Consider the following 7,968-nt stretch of genomic DNA (forward strand, 5'->3'; position numbering starts at 1 on the left):
CTTCTTGTTGAATTGATCCCCTTATCATTATGCAATCACTATCTTTGCCTATTTTACTGTTGTTGATTTAAAGTCTATTTTATCTGATATAAGAATAGCTATATCTTGCTACTTTTGGTTTCTATTAGCATGGAATATTTTTCTCCTCCCCTTTACCTTGAATTTATGTGACTCTATATGAGTTAAATGGGTTTCCTGGAGATAGCAGATATATGGATTTTGTTTTTTTATCCATTCTGTCAATCTATATTTTTTAAGTGGGGCATTTAGATGATTTAAATTAAATTTTAATATTGATAAGTGAGATACTGTTCCAGTCATCATATTGATTGTTGCCTTTGCTTTATATTCTCTCCTGTCTTACTCTTCATGGGAGCTGTGTGTTTTTACTTTCGAGTGTTTTTACAGTGATGAGTATTGACCATTCTTTTTCATGTTTAGAGCATTTTTGAGCTTTTCTTGCAGGGCAGGTTTAGTGGTGACAAATTCTTTCAGTATTTGCTTGTTGTGGTAAGATTTTATTTCTCCTTCATTTATGAAACTTAGTTTTTCAGGATGCAAAATTCTTGGGTGACACTTATTCTCTTTAAGTAGACTAAAAATGGGACCCAATCCCTTCTGGCTTGTGAGGTTTCTGTTGAGAAGTCTGCTGTTAGTCTGATGGGTTTTTCTTTGTAGACTATGTGCCTTGGTAATGTCCTATTTGGAATGAATCTTCCAGGAGTTTGTTGACTTTCTTGTCTCTGGACGTCTAAATCTCTAACAAGACCAGGGAAGTTTTCTTCCATTATTACCACAAAGAGGTTTTCCATGCTTTTTGCTTTTTCTTCTGCTGCTTCAGAGATACCTATGATTCTTATGTTTGGGTGTTTTACATAATCCCATATTTCTCAGAGACTTTGTTCATTTCTCTTGAATCTTTTTTCTTTATTTTTGACTGAGTTAATTCAAAAGCCTTGTCTTCAAGCTCTGAAATTATTTCTTCTGCTTGACTTAGTCTGTTGTTAAGATTTTTCACTATATTTTGAAATTCCCTAAATCTATAATCTCCAACCCCCTGGCTGTGAACTGATACCAGTCTGTGGCCTGTTAGGAAGGAGGCCACACAGCAGGAGGTGAGCAGCAGGCAAGTAGGTGAAGTTTCATCTGTATTTTCCACCTCTCCCCATCACTTGCATCACTGCATGAGCTCTGCCTCCTGTCAGATCAACAGTGGCTTAGATTCTCATAGGAGTGCGAACCCTACTGTAAACTGTGCATGTGAGGGATCTATATTGCATGCTCCTTATGAAAATCTAATGCCTGATGATCTGAGGTGGAGCTGAGGCGGTAATGCTAGCATTGGGAAGTGGCTGCAAATACAGATTATCATTAGCAGAGAGGTTTGATTGCACAATAACTGTAATGCACTTGAATCATCCCAAAACCATCCCCCCAGCCCCCATCTGTGGAAAAATTGTCTTCTATGAAACTGGCCCCTGGTGCCAAAAAGGTCAGGGACCACTGCCCTAAATAATTCTTTCATTTGCAGAATTTCTGTTATGTTGTTTTTAAAAATATCTATCACTTTAGTGAATTTTTCATTCATGTCCTGAATTATTTTTTTGGTTTCTTTGTGTTGGTTTTCAACTTTCTCATCAATCCCATTGAACTTGCTTGAGATCCATATTTTGAATCCCACATCTGACATTTCAAAAATTTCCTTTTGGTTGGAGTCCGTTGCTGGAGAGCTAGCACGATTCTTTGGGGGTGTCAAATGTGCCTGTTTTTCATATTGCCAGAGTTCTTATGCTGGTTCCTTCTCATCTGGAACCTCTTCCCTCAGATCAAAACATATAGCTTTGGCTGGGCACGGTGGCTCTTGCCTGTAATCCTAGCACTCTGAGAGGCTGAGGCTGGAGGATTGCTCGAGGTTAGGAGTTCAAGACCAGCCTAAGCAAGAGTGAGACCCCGTCTCTACTAAAAAATAGAAAGAAATTACCTGGACAACTAAAAATATATAGAAAAAATTATCCAGGCATAGTGGCACGTGCCTGTAGTCCCAGCTACTTGGGAGGCTGAAGCAGGAGGATTGCTTAAGCCCAAGAGTTTAAGGTTGCTGTGAGCTAGGCTGACACCATGGCATTCTAGCCTGGGCAACAGAGCAAGACTCTGTCTCCAAAAAAAACAAAAAACCATATAGCTTTGCAGTTCACTTGTTTTCCTCTGCTAGGAACTCTGCTGCTCAGTATATATATAGAGAGGTACACAGCCTTTTGGTTCATGCAGGTAGGTACCCACTGTGATGCTGCTGGCAATTTGGATCAGTTAGACCTCAGATCCCTGGCAGAATTTCAGGTGCCAGCAGTGGCGGACTACGTTAAGTAATCCCTAGATCTGAGGTCTTTGGATGGTGTGCTTGAGCCCTGGGGGGACCAGACTGAGATCAGGCTGGCCAACTTGCCCTCAATCCTCCCTGAGTTCAGGTGCTGACTGTGATAGTGAGAGTTAGGGTGATCTCTTGCTCCAGAAGAATATTCAGGCAGAAGAAGGGCAGATGGACTGTGAGCCTGAGACAGGAGGGCAGGGCCTCTCTTGATAAGATTAGTAGAAGCAGGAACTATGGGACACACAAGCTGCTCATTCCTCCCTCTCTCAGCAGCATCAGAGGTCTCTGTCCAGGGGCACAAAAGTGCCCAGGTTTCTAGCTCCCACCCTGATCCCTGATCCAGCTGAAGCAAGGTGTCAGAGGCACCTCAACTCACTGTTTGAAGGGCTATCAGACTGGCTGTGGACTGTGGCTGAAATGTTCCAGGAGTGGAGGTGTGGTTGTGTCAGGGACTTGCCTCCAAGGTGGTGGGCTCCTCCCTAAACAGACAGCCAGCTTGGAGAGAGAACTGCTACACTGCCCTCCGTCAAGGGAGGTGGTAGCTTTTGTGCTTGGGGCACACAAAAGCACTTGCCGCTTTTTAGAGGGAAAGGAGTGAGCCACAAGCTTTATGGAATCCTGTGTGTGACAGGTGCTCTGTTAGAGGCAGGGCAGCCACTCCCAAGTGCCCAGACTTAATCATCCCCTGTGGAACTCTTGCCAGGCTCAATCAGAAATACCCATGGCTACCTCAGCAGCAGTGGGTGGGAGAGGGGAGGAGGAGATGGCCCTGAATGTTGGGGACCTAGTGTTCTGGTCCCCTTTATCTGAAGGGGCCCTCTGGCATCCTGCCTTCTTCTCTTGGCTGGAAGCTACCTACCATGAATGCTCTAGCTCCAGGAGACTCACAGTTTCCCTGGGACAGGACCCACTGGACCCCAAGGCGGCTGTGACAGGGGCTGAGATTCCCAGGTCAGGACAGCAGCAAAAACACTGCCTGTCTGTGAAGGGAGGGAAATGAGCTGCACCCTCTGTACAGAACCTGGGCACAGTGAGCAGAGTATTATTGTGAGTCTATCCTGCCTGCAAGCCTAGAACTGGCCATCCCATACCTCACCCACACCAAAAGCTCATATGTGGGAGCAGAGGTGGCTATGTCCACACCATTGGCTGGTTGGAGGAGGGGAGGTCCCCATCTTCACATCCTTTCCTGGACTTCCAAGCTTTAAACTCCCAAAGTGGTTCTTTTGGCCTGTGACCTGAGAGGGTGGCGTCTCTTCCAGGAAAACAGTAAGATGTGAGCAGGAGTGCTATTTGCTCACAACTTGGTTCCTTCCACTGCAGCTTGTAGCAGTGTGGTGGGAATTTCCCTAGGTGTGTAGGAGGGCTTGGCTCCCTTGTCTCTCCTCAGCAGGGCAGGGCTGTATCAGCCCAAACTCAGCCTGAGGGTGGGGTGCTGCCCAGCTTTCGACTTCCAAATTAACACCTTGGGCCTGTAACCAGAGAGGGTGGGGCCCTTTCCAGGCAAATAGCATATGCAAGATGCAAGGGAGTGTACCATCCACTCACAACTCAGTCCCACATCAGCCTGTAGCAAGGCAGTAGGAATTGTCCTAGGTATCTATAGAAGAGCTTTGCCTCCCCTGTCCCTCCTCAGGTGGGCAGGGCTGCATCGGCCCAAATTCAGCCCAAGGGCCGGGCACTGCCCAGCTTTGAATTCCCAAAATGATGCCCTAGGCCAGGGACCAGAGAGGATAGGGCCTTTCTTAGGCAGGCCACACTGGCAGGAAACTGGGAAGTGCATTTTGCTCAAGTCTTGGTCCTATAGCCGTTAGCACTGTCCTAGATGCGTGCTGGAAAGCCTGGTTTGTCTGCCTCTCCCCAGCCAGGTGGAGGCTGCAGCCACATCAAGCCAAAACTTAGCCCAATCATGGGGCACAGCCCAGTATCAAAACCTCAAAATGGTGCCTTGGACCTGCCACTGGAAAGGCTGGGGCCCCACCAAGGCAAGCAGCATGGGCAAGAAACTGTGGAAAATGCATCTCATTCTCAAAAGCAGCCCACAGTAGTACTGTGGAGATCTTCCCAGGGGTGTGTGGGGGCACCTGGGCTCCTCTATACATCCTGGGAGCCACAGGCATGTCCGTTGTTCCCCAGTTTCTAGCCTTTCAGATGGTGCCCAGCTCAATCTGCTCTAGGCTTGGATGCTTGTGTGATTCCGCGTGAGTTCCCTTTCTGGAATAATGTCTCTGTGCAATCTTCAAGCAGGTCCCTTTGTTAGGCCCAAGACCTGTGTGGATCAGAGGTTTCTCTGTAGCCAAGATTGTAAAAGCTCATCTAGGAGAGTGGAACCCTGGGGGCTTCTCTCTTACTGTTTCACCACACCCAGAGTTTCTCCCAGTTGTTAGCCAGCCCCTGGCCAGGCAAGTTGCCCTGAACCCTCTCCTCATCCACTTTTGCCGATTCCTGTTGCTTCCCTGGTGAATCCTCACATTCTCTCCTAGGTGATCTGTTTGAAATGTGAGAATCTGTTTACCATTCTGATTCCTCTCCATGGACGAGGCACATACTAGCTGTGTCTAGTCAGCCATCTCGATCCTATCTCTAACATTTTCATTTTATATTAATTATCTGTTGCTATCTGGGTAACAAATCACCCCAAAATTTAGTGGCTTATGACAGTAATAAAAATATATCATCTCACACAGTTTCTGTGGATCAGGAATTTAGGAATGACTTAGCTGGAAATTTTTGGCTCAGATCTCTCATCGGATTGCAGTCAAGTTGTCAGCAGAGGCTGCAAATCATCCAAAGGCTTGATTGGGGATGGAGGGTCTGCCCCTAAGGTAGTTCACTCACTTAGTTAATGGGGTGGGCTGAATTAATGGCCCCCAAATATGTCCATGTCCTAATCCCCAAAATTTGTTAATATATTATCTTACATGGCAAAGGGGACTTTGCAGATGTGATATAGTAGGACCTAGAGATGGGAGATCGTCCTGGATTAGCCATGTGGGCCCACTACAATCACAGGGGGCCATTTAAGAGGGAAGCAAGAGGATTAGGGTGAGTTGTACAAGATGTGAAGACAGAGCAAGAGGTTGGAGGGATGTAAGGAAGGGCTCATGAGCCAAGGAAAGCAGGTGGTATCAAGAAGCTGGAAAAGGAGAGGAGACAAATTATCCCCTCCAAGCCTCTGGAAGAAACCAACCCTGCCAACACCTTGACCTACTTGATGAGGCTGATTTTGATCTCCAAAACTGTAAAACAATAAATTTGTGTTGCTTTAAGCCACTGAGTGTGTGGTAATTTGTTACAGGAGCAATAGGAAACTAACATAGTTGGTGAGTTGGTGCTGGCTGTGGGCAAGTGGCCTCAGTTTCTTGCCACATGGACGTATCCATAGGGCTTCTTGAATGTCCTCATGGCACAGCAACTGATTTCCCCAGAACAAATGATCCAAAAGAGAGCAAAGTGGAAGCTACAATGTCCTTCATGACTTAAACCTAAATATAACGTTTGATCGTTTCTGCAACATCCTACTGGTCACCCAGGTAAGCCCTGTTCAATGTGGGAAGGGACTACATGGGGCATGCCTTTGAGGAGGCAAGAATCATTAGGGTCCACCTTGCAGACAGCTACCATACATATCATGTATTTTAAATGATATTGAAGTTCAAATTTACAGTACACATTTATACCTTATAGAGCAGTCATCTTGTCTTGTTTCAATGCCACTAAAGAGCAAATCTGCCAGAAATGGACAGATGTCCAATATAGGTGCAGACAGAGATTGAGGCCTTTAGGTTATAGGAGCCTGAGGCTAGAATTGCTGACATCCTTTCTCTCCCCACTGCTGGCCTTGGGTTGAGGCAATGCTCCTGGGCACCTACAATATTAATTCCCTCTCGAAGCTCCATGGACCCTATCATAGTTTGGGTCTCTGAAAAGAGAGCCTGAAATAATGGCTTGCATGCAGACAAGTAGTTATTTGGGAAGTGAGGGTAGCATTCAAGAATTAGGACCTGGGAGAGTGAAGCAAAAAGAAGGAAAAGCGAATAAAAGGAAGTGTTTACAAATTGCCTGCCATTATGGGTGACCAGTGTTCAATCCAACAGGGCTTTCTTCGAACTCTTCTGAAACGCATCTTAGAATGCTAACACGTGATGAAAAGGACAAGCATTGATTAATCAGTCCCCAACTCCCTGGACAGAGATGGCTCTTTGGGCATTCGTTTTCCCCACACCTCCAGGTTGTGCATGCATGAGTCCCAGGCTGGTCCTCACAGGAACCCAAAGTCATGGCACCCAAGAAGGCTTGGGGCCGGAAGCAAGAGGTACACTGTGGAATCTTGAGGAAAGCTGCTGTCAGTTTGCACCTGTGGGAAGCTGATAAATCTGTGTGGAACTGGTCACCAATAGTGGCTGAAGAAATTGACTAAGAGGAACTGCAGCCAGTGCTGGAGCTGCCCAGTTGCCACGGGACCCGGGCTGCTGGGGTCCGAACGGGGGTCGCCATGACCCGCTTCATCCTCATCCAGAACTGGGCTGGCAAGACATGCCTGGCCAAGTGGTACATGCAGTTTGATGACAACGAGAAACAGAAGCTGATCGAGGAGGTGCAGGCCGTGGTCACCGTCTGAGATGCTAAACATACCAACTTCGTGGAGTTCCGGAACTTTAAGATCATTTACCGACGCTACGCAGGCCTCTGCTTATGCATCAGCGTCGATGTCAAGGACAACAACCTGGCCTACCTGGAGGCCATCCACAATTTCGTGGAATTCTTAAACGAGTATTTCCACAATGTCTGTGAGCTGGACCCGGTGTTCAACTTCCACAAGGTTTACACGGTCGTGGACGAGATGTTCCTAGCTGGTGAGATCTGCGAGACCAGCCAGACGAAGGTGTTGAAACAGCTGCTGATGCTGCAATCCCTGGAGTGAGGGCAGGCGAGTCCCTCTGGCCCCAGGCCCCTCCCAGCCTCACCTGCTCGCTTCCCCTGTCCTGGCTTGCCGCCCACCCCAGCAGCCCCCTCCCTCAGCAGCCCAGGAGGGAGGGACCCAGCTGGGCCTGGGCCTCAAGGGAGGAGACTGCATCCCACTGCCTCTGGGACCCAGCTGTGGGTGGAGGCCACGGTGCATGTCCCTAGTACCTGTGCCGTTGTCATGTGATGCGGTGAGTGCATGTGTGTAGAGCCTCCAATAAATCTGTGGTCCTGCCTGGCAAAAAAAAGAAATGGGCTAAGAGGATTTGGAGTGATTTGCAAGTGGTGTCCTGACAATGTTGGCCATTTGTCAGGATAAGTGTTCTGCAACTGGCTGGGGAAGTAGATAGATAGATGTCCCGATGGCAGAGTGCCACCTTGGTCATGTGATCGTGCAATATGGTTGGCAGAGTAACAGTGCTATGTGATCTCATTGCACTCTCTCTTCCCTGGGAAAGGAGAAAGCAATCATTTGGCCAATTCTTAAGTCCTAAATGATGCACTTGATGCCAAACAGTGAGCCCTCTAAAATGCAAGTTACTTACCCTATATAACATGTAAATGTGTAATTACCACCACATTTGTGCTCAGCTTTTGGACTCAGAGACTAGTTTTGAAGCTTAAGGAAAATATCC

At 47.3% G+C, this 7,968-nt stretch overlaps 1 pseudogene; it reads left to right on the plus strand.

The window, feature by feature from the left end:
- The first annotated feature begins 6,863 nt into the window (after nt 1–6,863).
- Nucleotides 6,864–7,292, plus strand: LOC123643487 (annotated as a pseudogene).
- Nucleotides 7,293–7,968: the final 676 nt, after the last annotated feature.

Source organism: Lemur catta, chromosome 8 (genome assembly GCF_020740605.2).
Source record: "Lemur catta isolate mLemCat1 chromosome 8, mLemCat1.pri, whole genome shotgun sequence".
Lineage (NCBI taxonomy): Eukaryota > Metazoa > Chordata > Mammalia > Primates > Lemuridae > Lemur > Lemur catta.